General features: G+C 37.5%; 1 protein-coding gene across 1 annotated transcript in view; it reads left to right on the top strand.

Moving 5' to 3' along the window:
- LOC135200377 (uncharacterized) overlaps positions 1-25,109 on the top strand; it is a 431,815-nt gene that overhangs the window by 37,105 nt on the left and 369,601 nt on the right. The window contains exon 2 of the mRNA XM_064229004.1: positions 5,348-6,506. The gene's annotated coding sequence lies outside the window, so the exon portion shown is untranslated. The remainder of the gene's footprint in view (positions 1-5,347; positions 6,507-25,109) is intronic.

Below are 25,109 nucleotides of genomic sequence, written 5' to 3'. Positions count from 1 at the left end.
CCTATCCATGTGAACTCTCGAGAGAGACTGAGTTTCCATTCCTGTGATTGACTTATCAATAGCCAATCAGGAGCGTCGTAAGGGACTGGCCTAGACATCAAATGCACGGTTGATGTGAATCTACTATGGGATAATAGTTGACCATCCATGAACGCCGCTGGGATACGACCTGCGATGACCCTTTATTATATCAATCGTGTGAGATCAGCTACGGGCCTGTGGCGGCCTATAGCGGTGCCAGACGCACGATTATGGCTAACTTTAACCTTAAATGAAATAAAAACTACTAAAGCTAGGGGGTTGCAATTCTGTTTGTTTGATAAAGGGAGGGTGGATGATCAACGCCCCAATTTGCAGCCCTCTAGTCACATTAGTTGGTAGGATCTGAGGGGGGGCGGACGCACAAAGCCGTCGCAAGTTCTACAGAAAACTATAAAGCAGCATAACAGGTGTCATAAGCTCCGTTTAATCATCTGCAACATAATGAATGGAATGACGCTATATCCATTAACAAAGCCTGGATGCGAAATGCCCTTCGGGAAACCCCTGCAGAGAGTTCGCAGTGGAGCTGTGGGGCCAGAGTGAAGAAGAAATCCGAGGTGAAGACCTCTGACCGAGAGTGTACTCGTATGTACACAGCCGTCACGGACCTCTTGAACCTTCGACGTCTCCGCCTCCTCGGCATACGCGTACCTGCGCTCTGTCCAAATGAAAAAAAAAATCCGTAACGATTCACTGCACGCAATTTAAATGATCTGCCTCACCTACCCCCTCTCTCCCCCACCCCCGCCCCCCTTCCCTGATCTCACGTCGAGGGTATATCTGCCGAGGCGAGGAGGAGCAGTAGACAAAAGGGAGGGGCGGAGGGAGGGTTGAGGGAGGGGGAAGGGGAGGGGTTTGTGAAGGAAGCGCGGAGGGAGGGGATTGACGGGGGCCATTAAGGTGCATGACTGAAGCAAAATTCTTCGTTTAAAGCAAAGCTGCTCGGCGGCGGCGGCATCCCAGTTGGCTTCATCTCCGACAAAAGGCTTAAAGCTGGTAACCCGAATCTCCTCTATATGCATGCTGACGTTTGCTGCTGCTACCTGCTGCTGACGATGCTGACGATGCTGAATGCCGCAAGCTACTCTCCCCGTTTCTCCTGCACTACAGCCGCCACAGCAGCAGCAGCTTCCTACAACCCAACAGCCGCCAGTGTCGAATTTGGTGGATCGAAGAACCTGTGCAGCCTGGCATCTGGTTGCTCTGATGACTAAACAAACCATCCAAATGTTGCTTTACTGGAAGGAGTGGGGGAAAGGGGGGGGGGTTATCCTAGGGACTGTATGAAAATCCATACGCAGGTGTATCTCTCCAAGGGGCATACCAAAAACAATGGATATCGCTTTTTCTCCATCTTTCTCTTTTGAGAGAGAGAGAGAGAGAGAGAGAGAGAGAGAGAGTAGAGGAGAGAGAGCGCTGAGGAGAGAGAGAGACGAGAGAGCCGAGAATCGGATGAGGGAGAGTAGGAGAGAGAGAGCTATTCAATCTGATATCCTATTCAAGCTCCAGATTTGAAAAATTCCTAAACACTGAAATGCTGCCGTTGCGTTTATTTTTTTTTTTTTTTCTTTTATCCATTTTGTTTTTTTCTTCTGCTTTGCTCTTCTGCCGCAGAATGCGGAAACAGATTCCTAATCTTCCTTTCAAGTAATCAACAAATCGAAGAGAGAAAAGGAAAACAGGTCAGGAAAGATTACGAACCGAACGGGATTACTTCAATTAAGGCAGGGCTCATTTTGAACGTTAATATCAATGGACGTTTATCCTCGGGTTCGTAAATTTCTAAATGGGGTCATCTGCGCAGTGGAAATTTTAGAAGCACTGACGATCGAGTGAATTTATCACGTGATAACGTCACTACCGCCTTTTCATAAGCAAAGACATTATTATTATCATCATCATCACCGTCATCATTATTATTATTATTATTATTATTATTATTATTATTATTATTGTTATTATTATTATTATTATTTTGGAAGAAGACCCTCTTTTAAACAAATTCTGTTGAATAAAATGGCAGAATTAAGCGAATTAATCTTATATATTATCTTTTCTAGTAATAAGAAAAATAGAAAAGATAATATTTAAAAGATAATATATAAGATTGATTCGGTGAATTCTGCCATATCATTATTACTATTACTATTATTATTATTATTATTATTATTATTATTATTATTATATTATTATTATGACTGGGGCAAAGTAACCTGTCAGTAAAATCATTATAACTCATGTCTTGCCAAGCTTTATGTGGCAAAGTTTAGTTTTTGGAAAAATTTTGTTTCTAATTAAGAGGCCAATTATAGCTTGAGGTACTACTGATAAAATGTTTTGGTAAAATTTATATACAATCTTAATGCCAAACATATGAACTTACATATCTATACATTAGATATATATATATATATATATATATATATATATATATATAGTATACATAATATATATATCAATATATATATATATATATATATTATATAATATATATATAAATATATAACATATATAAATTATAATATATAAATATATACATATATATATATATATATATATCATATATATATATATATATATATATATATATTCGCCTACTAATAGATAAATTCACAAACTCACTTACAAAGAATAATTACTAGTGTGCCTAACCCGTCATAAATGATATGGATATTTGTACTTACAACATATTAAATGCACTATGTTGCTATGCGTCATCTTGTCCATGATTTTGCATCAATTAAAAATTACTTCATTACGGTATACATTCAGATAATAATACGTCATCGACATGAGCCTACATAAAACGAACCAGGTAAACTTGCAATAGAAAGAAATAGAATGTAGTCAAGCCAATGGCCATACGGTGGGACCTAGTACGAGGTTATTCACGGCTGAATCTTTATTTTCATAGTAAAGAGGTTTGGAAGGTGTAACTGTAACAGAAAGCAAACTTCGCACTTACACCGAAACAATCGTTAGGAGAGAGAGGAAAGCAAGGTGGAGGAAAGAAAACATGCAATGGAGTGGGTTATACACTTCCAGAGGAACCTTTCCACCAGTAAGCCAGGTTGGAAGCAGTCTGCCCCTGCAGAAGGGAAAATTCAATTTGCGAACGAGTGTATCAGCCAATCTTTGACCGTCCTCGACGAACCTAAGACCGGCCTTTCATTGACATTCCTCTTGTGTGATATGACGCGGATACGCACCACTTTTAAATATGTGTATTTCTATTTCCTTCAAGAATGCACTTTCATTAACTTTTGCAATACACTCGAGATTTTTGTCCTGCGCGTGCGTACTTTTTTTTCTCTCTCTCTGCCAACCACATTTCCTAAACGCTTGGCTGGTTCTTTGAATCGGACACATTATAAGGTATATTGTCATCAACCTTACATTCTGTAATATGCGCGGAGAAGAATTTAATGACGTGCTTTGTCCGTTTAACTAAAGAAAGTCTCTCATGCTCACGTAGACTACCTAAACCTACCTCTCTCTCTCTCTCTCTAGTTCCCCGTTGGAAAAGTGGGTTACGTGGTCGCCTACCAATCCGGTAGTCCCGAGTTCGATTCTCCGCCCACTCTGCCAACCTGGGACCAGAGGAATTTGTTTCTGGTGATTAGAAACTAATTTCTCGATATAAAATGGTTCGGATCCCACAATAAGCTGTAGGTCCCGTTGCTAGGTAACCAATTGGTTCTTAGCAGCGTAAAAATATCTAATCCTTCGGGCCAGCCCTAGGAGGGCTGTTAATCAGCTCAGTGGTCTGGTTAAGCTAAGATATGCTCTCTCTCTCTCGACGAGGAGAGAGAAGATGAAGCAACAAATAAAAGCTCCAACAGTAATTTGGGAAATAAAAAAATAAAATTAAAAAAACGCCGGGAAAGAAAAACTGACTAAACTCAAGTTTTTCACAATTCGCAACTCTTCCGGAAACGCTTTCGAAGCCAAAACAACAACATCGAAAATGGCAACAAAATACATGAAAGCGTCCTATGTGAAGGACATCTTTTTGGGCCACAAAATGTAAACCAACTTTTAGGAACAACTTTTATTTTGTTCTCACCAAGGTCAGTCCTTGACAACTCTCGTGATGTTTCCCAAAGCGTAAAGCCACCGGAAGGCGGGCAACGACATAAACAAGTAGTACGTCAACAACAACACGAAGAATGAAAAAAATATATATAACGAAAGGGCATTAAAATAAGGATATTACAGATATCGACGAACATTTTAAGAGGAAATGTTGCAGGGCGTATGCAATGAAGTGATTGGATGTAGTTTCAATGGAGTGCTGATTATTTTTCTTGGGTATACATTTGCGACGTGCCCTATTGGGGTATTTTCTAAACCAAAGGGCTTCGAGACGGTCTGCCTAACGTTATTGTTAACAGAAATACTATTAAATGCACCGTTCATAAGCTACTATATCATTATTTTTCGACATCATCATCCAGTTGTGATTTTACATTCGTTCAAATGTAGGTGGGAGATTGCTCGTTTACATGAGGAACGGGAAATTATAACAACACCGGAGGTTTTGTCAGCCTCTCCTCAGATGGACATGACAATTTTGCCAAAACACCCATATTTTCCCTATTCAAATCCAGCTAGACCAAGATTCACTTCCCTAGAAACTTCTTCACAAATCTTACCACATTCTCTCAGCCACATCAGAGGGAACCATTCTTAGACCGCAATCCTAGGCACACTTTGTCTCTCTCTCTCTCTCTCTCTCTCTCTCTCTCTCTCTCTCTCTCTCTCTCTCTCTCTCTCTCTCTCTCTCTCTCTCTCATATGCCGGTTTGCCTGGCACAGTGATGGAAATGTCTTCTAGCTGTAATGAATACTGTAGATTCTGGTAAACGAAAATATCATTTGCTCTACTGCAGGGAAGCACATTGGGGACTCAACACCACATCTTTATCAATACAATGATCATCATTGCTTTGTATTTGTTATTGTTACTTTTAGCCATAATATCTTTATGATTTCCTTGCTACTAGTATGCGTTGTCACAAACTAACTATGGCTGGTGTTACAGCGTTCCTATTTGCAATATTACACCATCATATTTAAAAAAAAAAAGTCTTTCCTGTTTCTTAAGGGAACCAAGGAACCCTGCCAGATAAAAAGGAAAATATCATTGAACATGTGTTGTTGGTTGATGAAATGTTCCCTAATAATAACAATCGTAACCGGAACCATAATATTATAACATTTTGTTTACATTCATAAATCAACAATACTGAGTCATTCCCTACTTCTAACAACTGCTGTACGTAATCTATATTTCTATTTTTCAGGTGTAAAAAGATCAATTCAAATCAGGTATAATCAAGTGTGAGGGACTCAGAAATAACAAGTGAGTACGAAAATGCGAACCACCAATAAGAAAAAGTGCTTGAGAGTTGACGTGGCTGGAAGAGTGAAGGAAATTGACAAGATGCTGCACGACGGAGAGAGGGCATTGCGTTCTTAAGTCGAGACAGATAAACAAATATATAAATAAAAATGAGACTGCTAAGCGTCTTATACCAAAGCATTAACACCCTCCTCCTAGAGGGTGTAGTACACTACCCTCGTTCCCCCGGCCAGATTTAAGGCTCAAGTTCAAACAATCAACACTAAGAGGAAAGATAAAGTTCGACTGGACCAGGATGACTCATCAACATCCGAATTAAATAAAGTGCGTTTTCATTCAGTTAACAAAATAAATACAGGGGAAATTCGTTCTCAGAATGCTAAATTGTGCCACAATGGACCAAATATATTAATATTACTTTACTCGGGATAATAATTCATCAGGGAAATAATTCGCAACTGAAATGAGAAACATTTACGATTCGATTCTACCGAAGAAAATTCAATTGTCGAATCCTAAGTCATGATCAAGTGATAATAAAATATTCCCATGAATTCCTAAAGCCAAAGTTAGAGATAGGTTTTGATTACTCAGCGAGAAGTAAATTAGAAATGCCATGACCTAATCCGTTGGAAAAAAAAAATTTGTAACCGAATGAATACAGAAAATATATTTTCATAAAACATACAAAAAAAAGATAATCTTCAAACAAATAGTGAAAAAGTAGAATTCCGCATCAATCCACAAAAAATCAGATAATTTAAATCGGGGCTCTAGAAAAAAAAAGTTCAGCAAATCGAAACTTCATCAAATGAAAATAAATATCTGATATGCAACAATTATTGTAAAGAAATTGCATGAAGCCACATATACTTATCACAACACTAGAAAAACATTTTATTTATACAAAGGAAAAGACAGCAGTGTTATAACCTTTAAGGAGCATACATTCCAAATAGGAAAAAAAGGATTAAGTTCGTCCTCGGAGGAAAATCCCAAATCACAAGACACCCACAGAGAGCCCCAGTGCATGACAGCGCGTAGTCCCCTTTCCTTGAAGGCCGCGGGAGAGAGAACGTCCATCCTAGGCGCCTGCCAAGGTGAGTCATAATTCTCAAAGCCTCATTGATATGTACTGTAATATGCTATGTTACTTCACTGTCTTTCTCCGCTCTGCTAACGCGAAATCAGAGGAATTCATTTCTGGTGATAGAAATTCATTTCTCGATGTGGTTCGGATCCCACAAGAAGCTGTAGGTCCCGTTGCTAGGTAAAAACTTAGTTTCAGCACGTAAAAATATCTAATCCTTCGAGCCAGCCCTAGGAGGACTGTTTATCAGCTCAGTGGTCTGGTTAAACTAAGACATAATTAGTTTCACTGTCTGATATGGTTTCTGTTCCTTTCATGACATGGGGAAAGGTAAGGATCTGGTATCATTACGGCGTATGATTTTGTAATTTGTAGTACATTAATATAAATAGTTTTCCGTGTAACCAAGTGAATAATGTCAAGCTTGTCTTCTGGAGTGGTTCGTAAGCCGCGGCGTTCTTAGACCATGCAGAACAGTACGCGCTCTTGCAAACGTCTTAGGAAAGTCTCCGTGGTTTCTTTTCAGTACAAAGTTTGTCTTCGAATTCAAATTCTTTAAATACCACCGTTTTATACATTACTAAACAATGTAATATCCTGCTTCCCGATAAGTCGTGTAATGAAAATCTTTAACAACTTTCATTTGTGGATAAGTCAATGGTCTCAAAAAGTCTTTCGGAAGTATTCTTGAGCCTTAATGTGTAAGCCCAATTTTTAAATTCCGTCGACCGACAGTTCTAACTCACTAAAATATTCGATGATAAATTCCAAGCTTTCAAAAAGTTCAAACGATTTCTTTACTGTCATCTGCAACAAACAGCCCTAACATCTGTTACAAGTTTCAGCAACTCCAATTTCATTATCACCAGCCTCCTCTAGATGCATCAGAGCTAAGGTGAATGGAACTAATTACGAAAGAAGAGTACAAAGGTAACCGAAGTCCAACTTAATTTAGAAGGGGATTACAAACAAGAATAGCTAACAAAATGCAAAACATAAACTGAAAACTTTGGTGAAAGCATTAATTTTTATTATTTTTATTTTATCATCTTCATTTTTATTATTTTTATTTTCATTATTATTAGTTTTATTTCAATTTTTATTTTTGTTAATTTTATTTTAATTTTTATTATTAGTAGTTTTATTTCAATTTTTATTTCTATTAATTTTATTATATTTTTTATTTTTATTATGTGCTGTTAAGAGTAGACGATTCGAGAAGCATATTTGGCAATTTGTGTTTATTTTATAACGGAGACCATTACTATAAAACAATTTGTCGTCTTAACAATACAGACTAAAGTAAACCGCAATGAAAGCGCTATTGAACGACGATTGTAGATTCACGCTGCAACGAATAAATACGAAAGCAATATAAACATCATTGGAAAAAAAGAGTAAGTTACATATGTACTTTTAGAATGAATGAACCTTCTTTTAGAATTCAAATAAAAACAAATAACTTGGCTGGCACGACCAATTATAACAGGTAAATCAAAATGCATGGGCGATATAATAACACAGTACAGTTGCATAATTATTAAGACACATTTTACAACTGAGTACTTTATGCACGTGTTTCTAATACCAATTTCCAAAACTCCAAAGGTACTCAAATACCCCTTTGTAGTAGGTTTTGTCCAACTAAAGAAATGTAAAAAGTCAAGAATTGGGCCAAAACTAATTCCGCTTCGGGCAGGCAAAAAATGTTCAGTTCGTGATACTTGGCTACATGCGAACTTATATTTTCTGCACATTCACTGATTACATGGATGTTTTATGCGTCCTGGCCTGTGAAATGTTTTAATTGTGAAGTTTGTGTTAAATTTCTAAATTTTCATTTTCGATTCTTCAACAACCATTTGTTGTATTCTGCTATATGCGAATGTAGTTCCTCTGCGAATCCATGAGCCCAATCTTTCCTTCACTCACTGTCTCCCTCTCCCCCCAACCCTCCCTGACTCTTCGTTCTTTCTTCTCCCTAACACCCACTCTACTCTCTCTCACTTCCTTCCCTTCTTACCTTCTTACTCCCTCTCTGTAACCAGCCCCTTCCCCACCCTGCCCCCTTTAGTGCCATTGATGTTTAACTCCCACATTATTCTTTTCCAGGTAGTAAGTCATATGTACACTGAAATTACAATGATAAATTCGCAAAGTTATTTAATTACTAAGTCTATGGACAGAACCAGCCCCGTTTCATTGAAACCCTTCAAAACCCACCCCCCTTTGTTGCCCTTGGGTGCTAGTAACGTCTTAACCGCCCCCCACCCCCCCAACAGTGCTGATTTCTACCTGGCAAGTCATAGTTTGATTGTAACTTGGCTCACTTCGTTTCAGACTTATTCTGACACATGCATATATATATATATATATATATATATATATATATATATATATATATATATATATGAACAATATTGCATATGTCGCGGATGTACGTACGTATATACGAATGTAATTATGACTCCAGCAATCAGATTCATGTGAATTTCAACAACCTTTATGAACACGTATGTACATCCTACCGACACGTCATCCGCCATTTCATAATCTAGATGGGAGGTAAGGAAACCTTGCAAGTCCTGACGCACTTGTACATATCTCTTGCTTTTGCAATTTTAGGAAGAAGTCTGAAATGACTAAATATTCGTGTAAAAGATGAACATAAACTTTATCTTCAAGCTACAGAGCAAAAGCGTTCTAAGAACGAGTTAAATGATTCTTTCCTATTAATATTTACAAGAAAATGAATAGCCTGCAATACGTAAGTGAAAGAAAATCCCACTTCCTTTCTTTTTCGCGTCGCCAAAGGGAAGGGGAGCCTGTAGATGTGTGATATATATATATATACATACACACACACACACACACCACACACACACACATATATATATATATATATATATATATAGATATATATGATATATATATATATATATTATATATATATATAGCCAAGGCCATAGGAAAAATAAAAGAAGGAGTACCGAGCGCTTTCGTGTTATTTCAACACATTTTCGAGGTACAATGCTAAAAACACAGAGAACATCTAACAAAGTATACATAAAAAACTGAAAAAAATTGAAAAACAAGTATTCAAAGTCCGGTTAAAACCAGTACAGCAGGTACAGAACAGCTCAACACGGTGATTAACAAAAAGAAACAACCCTACACAAATCTCGTTAACAACAAATGGGTCCAGTTTATACATACCCTGGCTTACATTCATTAAGTCACTGTGATATTTAATAAAAGCAGATTCAATATATTCCTACGAGTTATATTATTACAATATAAAACAACTTTTGCCCCCTCCCAATGAATCATGTGATTAAAATGATTAATGTGTAAAAACAAAGCATTCGACATTTGTCCCGTTCTCACACTATATCTATATGTTGTTTAATTCTGGTGTCCGGTCCTTTCCCAGATTGTCCGATATAAAAACACTTGCAGTTCATGCAAGGAACCCCGTAAATGCAGCCCTGAGAAACTTTGGGAGAATTCCTTATTAGTATGTTTTTCAGTGTATTAGAGAATTTAAAAACAACATTAATGTTAAAATTCTTGCAAAAACTTGGAACCCTCCGTAAGAGGTCATTATATGGTAAAACGAGCACATTATCATTATTAAAAGCCATTCTCGTAGTTACAGAATAAAGTTTTTTGTTGTGCTTTTTGTAAAGCACTTTCAATAAAATATTTAGGGTATTTAAATTTTTCCGATATGTTGAAAATATTTTCAAATTCTTCCTGAAGAAATTCCGGGCTGCAGATACGTAAGGCTTGAAAATATGGAAGAAAAAGTAGCCTTCTTAACTTGATTGCTATGGTTAGAATAATAGTGAATGTATGAATTTACATTTGTAGGTTTTCTATACACTGAGTATTTGAAGTCATTTAGAGTTTTTCTGTAACATCCACTACACATGACTTTGTTAGTATATCTGAAGCCTTTTGTAATTTAGAAAAATTTGGTAATACATCTGGTGACAATCTTAATCTTGTTAAAGGTTTTATCTATGGTGTAAATTAATTCCCCTCCTATTCAAATGTACCATTAAGATTCTTAAAAGTGTACAAAAAGCTGAAAAACAATGACGAACTTCATTTTACGAAAGCTGATAAGTCTAACGCAGGTTATACTAAATAAGCAAGATTACAAAGATAAACTGTACTTACTGCTGAGTGATGTTAATAACTACTGACATCAAATCCATCTGAACGTGTGCTTTCTCATTTTAATAAGAAGGTTAAGAGTATCTTAAAAAATAATAAAGATTTGATTAAACTATTTGTAACAATATCTCCAACTTTACCTTACTTGCATGGTCTTGTTGAAACACATAAACCTGGTACCCCATTAGACCAATTATCAGCTCTGTTGGGTCATGTACTTAAAAGCTTTCAAAATGGCTGGTTTAGATTCTTTCACCTTTAGTAGGAAGCATTTCGAATCCTAATATTAAACATAATGTAGATCTGATAGAAAAACTAAATAGCACAACTATTAATTTTAAGTTTAAAAATTATTAGTTTTGATGTTGTATGCCTGTTTACAAAAGTACCCATAAATGACTTGCTTGAATATTTAGCTGAATTTTTAGATAATTATGATTTACCCTCGTCCACTCGTAATATTTTAGAACTGGTTAAACTCTGCATTTGTGATTCTGTTTTTACTTTTGATGACAAATTCTATACACAAAAATTTAGTATGTCAATGGGAAATCTTCTTTTGCCTGTTTTAAGTAATTTATAAATGAAGTTTTTTTCAAACCAAATTTTTACCTAATATTTTGCCTTATGGTGTTCTGTGGTTTAGATATGTAGATGATATTTTTTGCATATGGCCTCTAACCGAAAATGTAAATGAATTTCTCTTTAAACTGAACAATTTGGTACCTTCCATTAATTTTACTTGTGAGGAAGAACGTGATGGTTGTCTTTCATTTTTGGATGCAAATGTTCACCGTACTCTAAATGGCTTCAAATACTCAGTGTATAGAAAACCTACAGATGTAAATTCATACATTCACTATTATTCTAACCATAGCCATCAAGTTAAGAAGGCTACTTTTTCTTCCATGTTTTGAAGAGACTTACGTATCATCAGCCCGGAATTTTTTCAGGAAGAGTTTGAAAATATTTTCAACATATGGGAAAAATTAAAATACCCTAAATATTTTATTGAATGTCCTTTGCAAAAAGCACAAAAAAACTTTTTTATTCTGTAACTACGAGAATGGCTTTTAATAATGATAATGTGCTCGTTTTACCATATAATGACCTCTTACGGAGGGTTCCAAGTTTTTGCAAGAATTTTAACATTAATGTTGTTTTTAAATTCTCTAATACACTGAAAAACATACTAATAAGGAATTCTCCCAAAGTTTCTCAGGGCTGCATTTACGGGGTTCCTTGCATGAACTGCAAGTGTTTTTATATCGGACAATCTGGGAAAGGACCGGACACCAGAATTAAACAACATATAGATATAGTGTGAGAACGGGACAAATGTCGAATGCTTTGTTTTTACACATTAATCATTTTAATCACATGATTCATTGGGAGGGGGCAAAAGTTGTTTTATATTGTAATAATATAACTCGTAGGAATATATTGAATCTGCTTTTATTAAATATCACAGTGACTTAATGAATGTAAGCCAGGGTATGTATAAACTGGACCCATTTGTTGTTAACGAGATTTGTAGGGTTGTTTCTTTTTAATCACCTGTTGAGCTGTTCTGTACCTGCTGTACTGGTTTTAACCGGACTTTGAATACTTGTTTTTCAATTTTTTTCAGTTTTTTATGTAATATATATATATATATATATATATATATATATATATATATATATATATATATATATAATGTTGCTTACACGAGTTAAACCCAGCATAAAACTCAAAAGTAGCAGAGAATCTCTCTCTCTCTCTCTCTCTCTCTCTCTCTCTCTCTCTCTCTCTCTCTCTCAGCAGCAAGTCGCATGAGTGGGGTAACGATCCGTTTCCATTATTCCCGAGCCATACTCGACAAAGCTTAAGAGGACGAAAATAGTTCGAAGGACTTATAAATAAACCAGAGGATTTGATTTATCTGTAAATCGATTCAGGGTCATACCGCTAAATTTAGACTTAGAGTTCCAGAGTTTGTCGTTTATATCTACGCTTACGATGAAGAACTCAGCTGTTTACTCTAAACGCCTCAAGTCATAACAAACGTACTTTAAATTTATGAGGCAATTGCCATTAAGTCGAGATTTTTTTTTTTTTTTTTTGTCATAACTGTTTATGTTTCACAAGATAAGGCAAAGGCTTACGTGAGGTGTTTCAGGGTAAGACTACAGAGCGGAAAAACAAAGCTTGACATTTTACACACACACACATATATATATATATATATATATATATATATATATATATATAAGGTTAAGAATATTCTTTGAAATATAGGACTTACTTTATATATTTTGGCGTTTTTATGGGCTCCTTTTATATTAGATGGAACTCTGTTGTAACAGAACATAATTACCAGTCATATATAAGCCTTTTCCACTTAAAATGAGTGGTTCCATAAAATCAGCCAGTTCTAAATACGACTTTATGGATGAGGCTGCTAGCCCCGTGACGTCCGAACCACGTCGAGAGTGAACTTCTATCACCAGAGATACACATCTCTGACGCCTCAATGGAATGCCCGAGAATCGGACTCGCGGACATCGAGGTGGCAGGCCGACACCAAGCCGACCACGCCACTGAGGCGCTGGGTCGACAGATGGGCAGGATCGTACCGCGGACAATGTGATTCCAAGCCCTCTATTTCACCCCTTCACTGTTAAGGGTTAAAGAAAAATAAACGTGACTCGAGTATGCTTGGCAGATTAAAACCAATTCCTTGTCTGAGTGAGTGGAAGAAACGGAAATAGAAGTAAACAGTCGATGAATGGGGCATGGCCACCTGCCATTATTCATTTGGGAGTTCTTAATGTTTCAGTTATTAATTTTAATAAAGAATGCTTCAGTTATTCATTATAATTCACTGAGGTTAAATAGAGTAAGCAAATGAAAAATTGGGATTTCCTTCCTTATTCACTAAAAAGGAACGTATGAGCCACATTTGAAAATCAGAGCCCACCCAACACCCCCCCCCCCCCCAAAAAAAAAAAAACAATCAATGTTCTGTAAATACAAGGAAAGAATAGCAAAGACAGAAATACAAATAGTACAAAAACCCCTGCTAAACCTGTATTGCAAAACTATTTGAGAACCTATATATATATAGGATATATATATATATATATATATATATATATATTATATATATATATATATATATATATATATATATATATATATATATATATATATATATATATATATATATATATATATATATATATATAATAATATAATGTATATATACCAGATGGTTAATTGTCAAAAGAGTAATTAACCATCTGGTATTCTTGACCTTTTTGTTTACCTAATAGCTTTCTTTCCAACTGTATTTCATTCGTTCCTTGACGATGTCTTAGTAAAGACGAAAGCGCTTGAATTTCTGCCTATTATTTTCCTGTGGTATTCGCTTATTTAATAAAGTCACGTGCATTTTTTAGCATTATATATATATATATATATATATATATATATATATATATATATATATATATATTGTGTAGGAAGCCCACTAAAATTTGGAAAAAATTGAAAGTTTTTATTTAAGCTTTTGGAAAGAGGGAGAGAATGTACTCTCCGAAAGCTTAAATAAAACTTTCAATTTTTTCCAAACTTTAGTGGGCTTCCTACACAATATATATATATATATTATATATATATATATATTAGAACACGGATACAGTGTTTTAACTTTGCTATATTATATATATATATATATATATATATATATAATATGGTTTCTCAAATATTGTGTGTGTATGTTTTATTGTATTGGCGGGCAAACTAGTTTACTAACACCTAACTATTTATTTAACGGATATTCGTCCATACTCTTCTGGAGCTTTTGCGTTAAACCTTATTTAACTGTAAATTAAAAATCATTAGGAGATGGCGTATTCTTTTTTAATTAAACGAAATGTCATAGGATTCATGGTTGTGTTCGCTTGTTAAGGCTTGGACTGTGAATTGTCAGTCAACAGTCTGCGTGTCATCCATATTTGATATTTCATCGAGTTTTCTCTCGGGATGCATCCAAATCATCCAAATGTTAACTGTCGCTCTCATCTTTCTACTACTGCTACTGCTACTATTACCACCATTAACACTTGTAATTAATTAATTAATCGTTCAATATGTGTGTCTGTTTTGTAATAATATAATGATAATAACTGATGGTTCATTTTTGTTTCAAGTTAAGATACTAATGTTTACCGTTATCTTTAGCATTGACTCAAACACAAGGAATTGCAACATTCGATTCTGTCATTTTGAATCTCTCTCTCTCATTGGTTAGGTATATTGGTTTAAAATAGACCCGAGAAACGAAAAACAAATCTCACATTTGCTATTCTTGGCCTCTCGTCGCTTTTGTGGGAGTATGCGAGTCAGCAGCCTCAAGTCTCACTAACGACTTTTGAAAAGCGGCCGAAAACTAACCAAAGGTAGCAGCTACCCTCCCTTCACGGTCATGTTCTATCGGAAAACTGTGACGTCATTGATCTGTCCGTTCTATAGCAAAACTGTGACGTCATTGATCTGTCCGTTCTATAGCAAAACTGTGACGTCATTGATCTGGCCGTTCTATAGCAAAACTGTGACGTCATTGATCTGGCCGTTCTATAGCAAAACTGTGACGTCATTGATCTGTCTGTTCTATAGCAAAACTGTGACGTCATTGATCTGTCCGTTCTATAGCAAAACTGTGACGTCATTGATCTGTCCGTTCTATAGCAAAACAATGACGTCATTGATCTGACCGTTCTATCGCAAAACTGTGACGTCATTGATCTGGCCGTTCTATAGCAAAACTGTGACGTCATTGATCTGTCTGTTCTATAGCAAAACTGTGACGTCATTGATCTGGCCGTTCTATAGCAAAACTGTGACGTCATTGATCTGGCCGTTCTAACGCAAAACTGTGACGTCATTGATCTGGCCGTTCTAACGCAAAACTGTGACGTCATTGATCTGGCCGTTCTATCGCAAAACTGTGACGTCATTAATCTGGCCGTTCTATCGCAAAACTGTGACGTCATTAATCTGGCCGTTCTATCGCAAAACTGTGACGTCATTGATCTGGCCGTTCTATCGCAAAACTGTGACGCCACTGTTCTGGCCGTGTACTGAATAAAGCCATTTCATTTCAGTGCAAATTTTAGACGGTTTATGTCTAATATGGAATAAAAATTTTGACCCAAGGCCAAGCGCTGCGACCTGAGGTCATTCAACGTTGAGAGGGCAATTGGGAGTAGAAAGGTTTGAAAGGCGTAACAGGGGGAAAACCTCAAAGCAGCTGCCCTATAAACCAATTGTCAGGAGAAGGCAGAGAGCAAGATGGAAGAAAGGGAATATCAATTTAGATACAGTAAAAGGAATGAAAGGGGTTGCAGCTAGGGGTCGAAGGGACGTTGCCAAGAAACTTAATTAAGGCCTACAATGCACCGCGTGAGGTGCACTGACGACACTAGTCCCCTACGGGATGGACCGGTGATCGTACCATGATTTACTGTCCATTCTAGCTGTGGGAGACGTGCTTCAACTGATCATAACAAATGCTTACAATACATAGAATACAGAGACCATGAATACAACGAAGCTGTAACATGTATTGGAACCAACCAAATCATGCTTGCACGAGGCTAACATAAATTCCTGGGCGCGGACCGTTAAAGAGATTCAACACCTGGACTGCCAAAAATAACACATTACTAAAAGATTCCAGGTGTATTTCAGGAGCAAGGACTTCGAGCACGGTAGCGAATGTCATCACATATTACATAAAGGAGAGCTGACGCATCACGAACATATTTTTGAAGACGACATAAATTTCATCAACTTTGTTGCTATTATTGTTATTCAATAAGTACACGCACTCGAATACAGCTAACTTAAAAGGCCATTAACTTGTTATGCAAGCTTCCGCAAATACAATATTCACACGTAAAGAGATAAACAGTCTGAAGAGGACAGTGGAGAGAGGAAAAAATTATATTACATAATAAGGGCATTTCATTTTACGGAAACAAATATTGGATATTTTCCGTTCTAAGAAACACGACAGATGAGTGGATGAAAAGAAAAAAAAAAAAAGAGGATTTGAGGGCTACCGGTAAACCTGTGAAAGACAAGGGCGGTACTCAATCTTGAAATTGTACTTGTCAGAAATCAAGTCACGCAAAAGTGCCAGGCTGATATGTAAATTAACAAAGGTGTCTCCTACGCTAAACTTAGAGAACAGTTAAACGAGCGTACAACACCTAAACAAGTCACCTAACCAGTGAGTGTTCAACCACAGCCACAGGGAAATCGTTTGACATGAGCACTTGCACACTGAACTTGACCAAAGCCTGTTTACCCTTGTCCATATGCTTCAGCTCACATTCAGAACTATGCCAAAAACATATCCTTTGAATTGAACCTTACCTATAGGGTGAAGAGGAGTCAGGTTCGTTCAGGAAGATACAAACAGGAGGGAGAAAGGTGTGGAGTGAAATTGATCAAATGAGGAAGGCGAGTGCTTGACGGGGGGATGGGAGGGGCACAAGTGACGAGGTCTCCTATTCGTCGAGGAGAATCCTATCATAAATATAGAGCGATACCGAGAACGGGCAATTTGCTAAAAATAGAATCGCTTCTTTTTCCATGCATATAATTGTCAGGTTCGGTGGAACGAAGTGCGGCCTTTCGTGGAAGAACTTCCGAATGACCTTCATTGCCTTCATGTTATTTTCCTTCTTATTAATAATAATAATAATAATAATAATAATAAATAATAATAATAATAATAATAATAATAACAAGCTCTGGAATAAGACTAGCAGAGGTTAATATCAGGAGAGGGATCTTCCAGGGCGACTCACTGTCCCCACTACTCTTCGTAGTAGCCATGATTCCCATGACAAAAGTACTACAGAAGATGGATGCCGGGTACCAACTCAAGAAAAGAGGCAACAGAATCAACCTCTTGATGTTCATGGACGACATCAAGCTGTATGGTAATGAGCATCAAGGAAATAGATACCCTAATCCAGACTGTAAGGATTGTATCTGGGGACATCAGGATGGAGTTGGAATAGAAAAATGCGCCTTAGTCAACATACAAAAAGGCTAAAGTAACGAGAACTGAAGGGATAAAGCTACCAGATGGAGCAACATCAAACACATAGATGAGACAGGATACAAATATCTGGGAATAATGGAAGGTAGGAGATATAAAACACCAAGAGATGAAGGACACGATCAGGAAAGAATATATGCAGAGACTCAAGGCGATACTCAAGTCAAAACTCAACGCCGGAAATATGATAAAAGCCATAAACACATGGGCAGTGCCAGTAATCAGATACAGCGCAGGAATAGTGGAATGGACGAAGGCAGAACAAACTCCGCAGCATAGATCAGGAAACCAGGAAACTATGACAATACACAAAGCACTACACCCAAGAGCAATACGGACAGACTATACATAACACGAAAGGAAGGAGGGAGAGGACTACTAAGTATAGAGGACTGCGTCAACATCGAAAACAGAGCACTGGGGCAATATCTGAAAACCAGTGAAGACGAGTGGCTAAAGAGTGCATGGGAAGAAGGACTAATAAAAGCAGACGAAGACCCAGAAATATACAGAGACAGAGCAAAGACAGAAAGAACAGAGGACTGGCACAACAAACCAATGCACGGACAATACATGAGACAGACTAAAGAACTAGCCAGCGATGACAATTGGCAATGGCTACAGAGGGGAGAGCTAAAGAAGGAAACTGAAGGAATGATAACAGCGGCACAAGATCAGGCCCTAAGGACCAGATATGTTCAAAGTACGATAGACGGAAATAACATCTCTCCATATGTAGGAAGTGCAATACTAAAAGTGAAACCATAAACCACATAGCAAGTGAATGCCCGGCACTTGCACAGAACCAGTACAAAAAGAGGCATGATTCAGTGGCAAAAGCCCTCCACTGGAGCCTGTGCAAGAAACATCAGCTACCTTGCAGTAATAAGTGGTACGAGCACCAACCTGAAGGAGTGATCAGAAAACGATCAGGCAAAGATCCTCTGGGCTATGGTATCAGAACGGATAGGGTGATACGTGCAAACAGACCAGACGTGACGTTGATTGACAAAGTCAAGAAGAAAGTATCACTCATTGATGTCGCAATACCATGGGACACCAGAGTTGAAGAGAAAGAGAGGGAAACATTGATAAGTATCAAGATCTGAAATAGAAATAAGAAGGATATGGGATATGCCAGTGGAAATCGTACCCATAATCATAGGAGCACTAGGCACGATCCCAAGATGCCTGAAAAGGAATCTAGAAAAACTAGAGGCTGAAGTAGCTCCAGGACTCATGCAGAAGAGTGTGATCCTAGAAACGGCACACATAGTAAGAAGAGTGATGGACTCCTAAGGTAGGCAGGATGCAACCCGGAACCCCACACTATAAATACCACCCAGTCGAATTGGAGGACTGTGATAGAAAAAAAAAAAAAAAAAAAAAAAAAAAAATAATAATAATAATAATAATAATAATAATAATAATAATAACTTGCGTAAAATAGACATATACTTAAGTTGCACCATTTTCCGATTTAGGGCACACGCTGCTTCTGTCCTATATAACGACCTAAACGTAGAGTTATTGTTAATATTTTAAAATACCATTGCACACATGAACAATCATGTACACGAGCAATTATAATTTTCCTTACAGAAAAAGTTATGGTGTCCTTTTCTGACATATTCATTTTAATTGCTGATTTACGATTCTAAAAAATTTAAAAGAATGGAGAAAGTAAAAAGCTAAAAAGTGGGTGCACCCAGAGGTCGAAGGAAGGCTGCAAACCTTCGGCAATTCCTGCAGTGCGCCACGTGCGAAGCACTGACGGCAATAACCCTTTTATTTATCTAAGCGATCATTCCCCACTTTTACAGTGAGATTCAAATGGCAATGTGACTAATATTTGTTTGTTCGTTTGTATGGTGTTTTGACGTTGCATGGAACCAGTGGTTATTCAGCAACGGGACCAACGGCTTTACGTGACTTCCGAACCACGTCGAGAGTGAACTTCTATCACCAGAACTACACATCTCTAACCCCTTAATGGAATGCCCGAGAATCGGACTCGCGGCCACCGAGGTGGCAGGGCAAGGCCTTACCGATCACGCCACTGAGGAAGGTGACTCATGCACGAGGGGCCATCTCAATCATTAATTTACTTTTTTTATCCTCTTGAGTACCTTTGTGATAATGACTACCACACACAAAACATACACACAGAGGTGAATATCTACTCAATATCTCCCACAAAATAAGTGAGTAATCTTGAGTCACCACTTCCAGTGTTACCTATTTTGCACTCACTGACAAAACACTTAGGCATATTATACACATTCAAATGTGTCAACCTGCAAATGACGATTCAATGCTTTCCTTTGTATGCACTGAAATATACTAGGCCAAACAAACACGCATACACAAACGCGTGTGAATCTATATATACACTCACAAATGCATACCACTCAAGTCCCACAGTACTCTTTCAATCTAATCTGCCGATAGGCTGTGTTCTATTTTGAAAGGCCACAATCGACAAACTCCAAGTGCACAAGCACTTAAGCAAACCATCGCCTGACGAGTTGGCCTTGGCAATGATACCCTCCCGTCCGCACCCCGTGAGCCCCTCCCCTACCCCCCCTCTCTCATTTTCTTCCTCTTCCCCGTCTAAGCCCTCCCCCGCCACCCACCCCTTTCTCATTGCTGCCCTCCCCGATATTGGATTCCTTTTTCGTAAGTACGCTCGTATTTTTAAGCCCTTCTCTTCCAGCAGTAGAATGATTTGTTTTCTTCCTTTTCCACTTGGGGGTCGATGAAGATGATTCACCGTCTCGCAAGAGGGAGACGATTGGAAGTCTGACAGCCGATTCGTTCATTCATCTTCGACTTTGGATTGATCGTTTTGCTCTCCTACATTATTACAACAACAACTACACACCGGCGTTATATTACAGTACAACTACACTCGGGCGTTATATTACAGTATCTATTACCATTAACAATACGCGGCTATCGGTTACCGAGCGGTGATTCATAGGCTTTGATGGTCATGTTCTAAGGACCCGAAGCAATGACAGCACCATACGAAGAGTTCGATTCTCCACTCTGCCAACTTGGAATCAGAGGAATTTATTTCCGGTGATCAGAGATTCATTTCTCGATATAATGTGGTTCAAATCCCATAATAAGCAATAAGCTGTAGGTCCCGTTGCTAGGTAACCAATTGTTTCCTAGCCACGCAAAAATATCTGATCTTCTGGGCCAGCCCTAGGAGAGCTGGTAATCAGCTCATTGGTCTGGTCAGACTAAGATATACTTAACCATACGAAAAAACACAAAAGCTACCGAATGAGCTGCAACACGCACCTACTCTGAAAGTCCCTCAAGTAGCACATCGAAACCCCATGCAAGGACTACCTCATCCCATAGGCCAGGCCCGGGCGCATATTCCCGAACTGTAATCTAGTACTGGGATCTTCCATGAAGAAAGCGGGAAGCCATATCTTAAAAATTAATCATAGAATCTTCTTGAAAGTAATCTACTTATGTTTCCCATATCCAAATTACATTAACATTATTTCTGTATACTAAGCTAACCTAAGCTTGGCTAAAAAACTCGGGGCTGGCGCAATCTCTTGAATTTGCGGCCGGTCACACGAACTAGCTCCTTACCTCTGAATTGCACGCTATTTTAGAACTTCCTGGACTGAAGGTTCTTCCATCCTAGCACTTCTGTCATCTTCTCAGCCCAGAACTTTTATGGTCCTTTTCTCTTCACTTCTCCCAAGACATTCGAATTCTACTCCCTTTTTTACCTAACTACCTAGTTGCATTCTCTATATAATAATAATAATAATAATAATAATAATAATAATAATAATAATAATATATGAACTGTTCCTACTGAAAAATTATACAAACCTTAACCATTTTGATGTCTCATCTCAGTAGCGAATGAAGCGCAGAAATCACACAATGATTATACATAAGCGAACTATAGCATTCGCATTATTATCAACAATTTAAAAAGGAGAGGTTAGACTTAACAGGTGTATTCTAAAAGCCAAAATTCTAAAACGTAACAGGTGTATTCTAAAAGGCAAAATTCCATTTAGTATTCTAAGACGCAACAGGTGTATTCTAAAAGCCAAAATTCCATTTAGTAATCTAAGACGTAACAGGTGTATTCTGAGAGCCAAAATTCCATTTAGTATTCTAAGACGTAACATGTGTACTGCAAAAGGCCAAATTCGAGTTAGTAATCTAAGACGCAACAGGTGTATTGTAAAAGGCAACATTCCAGTTAGTAATCTAAAATATAATTAAAAATATCTTGAAATAAACGAAACTGCACTAGCTTTGTAGTTAGCATTAATTTTTTATTCACGAGCCCTGTACAATGATGTTTCCAGGGGATAATAATGACTAAAATATCAATAAAAAAAAATTGTTCCTTAATACATGCGAGAGCTCTAATCTGTGAAAGCTCGTTAAGCAAGTTACGAGTCTTTATTTGCTTGACCGAGTTAAGTGTGTGCACAATCATTAAAGTAATTAACCTTCAATTTCTTCAAAGTAAAGTTATCATGCAAAATAAATTGGTCGCGTTTTCTAGAGCGGACACTTTCTGACATTTGATCGCTCATTCATGACAGCATGTCTTTGACAATCTTGAAAAAAAAATCTTTACCCAAGTTTCACATAATTTCTTTAAAAAAAGAAAGCTGCATTTCCAATAATTTTTTTTAATGAAAATGACTGACCTGTGAAAACCTTATCCAAGGTCTCGTTTATTAAACAATCATCAGACTTGAAAAACGCATTTCCACAAGAATAATTTATATCCTCATTTACTACAGGAACTCCATACAACCAATAGTACCGTCATCTGCTCTGTTAGTTTGTTTGTTTGTTTGTATGGTGCTTTTGCGTTGCATGGAACCAGTGGTTATTCAGCAACGGGACCAACGGCTTTACGTGACTTCCGAACCACGTCGAGAGTGAACTTCTATCACCAGAAGTACACATCTCTCACTCCTCAATGGATTGGCCGAGAATCGAACCAGCGACCACCAAGGTGGGACGCCAACACCATACCAACCACGTCACTGAGGCGCTTGCTCTGTTAGTGAACTGCATCAAAATCACCTACCATAACTACCAACTGACAGGCAGGGATTCACCCTCCCAAAACAATGTTTTTCTTTTTCTAATTTCTTTGTAATATAGTACAATTATTATCACAATTTCCTGCTACCTGACTTGCAAGAGTTACCCCTTTCTTAGCTCTTCATCTTTCATCCACTCCAGAGACAATCCTTAGTTTTTAATATTATTGCAAACACACGGACGCACAAACACTACCCTTCCACGTTTCTCCCACAAAGCCCTACAACATCCTTCTTATACAAATCAGCGATCCTTTTCCTGTCTTCTAAACAACACGCATTCCCAAGCATGCAACATGAAGCGAATTTCCAATGCATTGCTTTCGTTCCCTTCAGATGAAAAAGAAAACTACTGCCTCGTCCATAATTGTGACCAAAAAACCATAAGGTATATTGAAATACTTAATACCTCCCGCAATTGAGGTTTACCTTAAAAACACGAAGTATGTTGGTATCTCGTTTTTTTATTTTGTCTTTTTGGTAAAAAAAAAAAATCCCAGTAACGGCAATTTTCTCATGATGAAATTCATGGCTGCAGACACGCAAGGCTCGGCGAATAGCGGCTGTAACTGACCTGTCAATGCTGGTTATGTTTTCCGCCTGTGGATGGAATCCCTCGGTGCACACGATGGTGTCGGCTGGTTGCTAAATTTAACGACCTTATTACATTCCACCTTCATAATATCCAAGTAATTATGAATAAAACTTCGGTCAACTTTATGCTGAATCAAGAAACCTGTTCATGAAGTTAAGAAAATTATACAACAAAATAATCCGTTCATAGAGTATTGAAGTTAAAAAAAAATCTTTTATCAGATTAAGTTCTAATAAATGGTTGTAGGAGTTCAATTAGGTGAAAATGAAACTGCCATAAACTTTCTTATCAGTGCCTCAACTCTATTAACTCTTCCCAATATGTTGTTACCAGATTATCCTGATGAATGCTGAAAATAAAACGCAATTTTCGTATCACGAATTTAAAGGAAATTCTATGAAAACGACGAAATTTAAATATTGCTATTAAACCATATGGATAACGTCGCAAAACGTGTTTATTCCATAATTAGATTTTTATCACTGTTATTTCTAAGAAAATAAACGTATCACTACCACATAAATCCGCAGCGAATCTCCCTGCAATATATATTATATATATATATATATATATATATATATATATATATATATATATATATATATATATATATAAGTCATATCACATTACCGTGATTCATATACATATATCGAGCTACAATGTCCTTTAATATCTAATTCGCTCTACCTCGGAATTAATATATTTTCATATATGCTTAACCGAAGGGGAATTTTTTCTCAATAATAGATTTACCTGTACTTGGGCGCGAACGCAGGTACATTAAAATCCAGGAACGTCAGGGAAGCTATACCACCCCACCACCGCCCAAGTACAGGTAAATCTATTATCGAGAAAAAATTCCCCTTCGGTTAAGCATATATAAAAATATATTAATTCCGAGGTAGAGCGAATTAGATATTAAAGGACATTGTAGCTCGATATATGTATATGAATCACGGTAATGTGATATGACTTATGCAAATGCTACGTGTTGTCAAAAGCGCTACTTACACTACCGGAGTCGAGGCGGGTTGATGTTGTCTCCAAACCAACGAATACTTCAGCGCGAGAAAGTATTTGAGGTGAGAGACGGCATATACCTTTAAGCCTCTCGCGGTGGTGGGGTGGTATAGCTTCCCTGACGTTCCTGGATTTTAATGTACCTGCGTTCGCGCCTAAGTACAGGTAAATCTATTATATATTATATGGAGAGAGAGAGAGAGAGAGAGAGAGAGAGAGAGAGAGAGAGAGAGATCTTCCTCCCAAAATGCCACACCAGCCTACAAGTCCACAGGGAGTACACATTTCTTAATTTACAACTGCCCACTGCAGATTATCTAAATCTAACCATAACCAAACACTTAATTACAGAAGAATAAGATTGACAGACAATTACAGGAGGACAAATAAAGACATGTCTTTGCTATATCCATCCATCTGGAACGCCTCAATGGCGTGGTCGGTTTGATCTTGGCCCGCCACCTCGGTGGCCGCGAGTTCAATTCTCGGGCATTCCATTGAGGGGTGAGAGATGTGTATTTCTGGTAATACAAGTTCACTCTCGACGTGGTTCGGAAGTCACGTAAAAACGTTGGTCCCGTT

The sequence above is a fragment of the Macrobrachium nipponense genome, chromosome 23, assembly GCF_015104395.2.
Source record: "Macrobrachium nipponense isolate FS-2020 chromosome 23, ASM1510439v2, whole genome shotgun sequence".
NCBI lineage: Eukaryota > Metazoa > Arthropoda > Malacostraca > Decapoda > Palaemonidae > Macrobrachium > Macrobrachium nipponense.
This window is presented reverse-complemented; position numbering and strand designations above follow the sequence as displayed.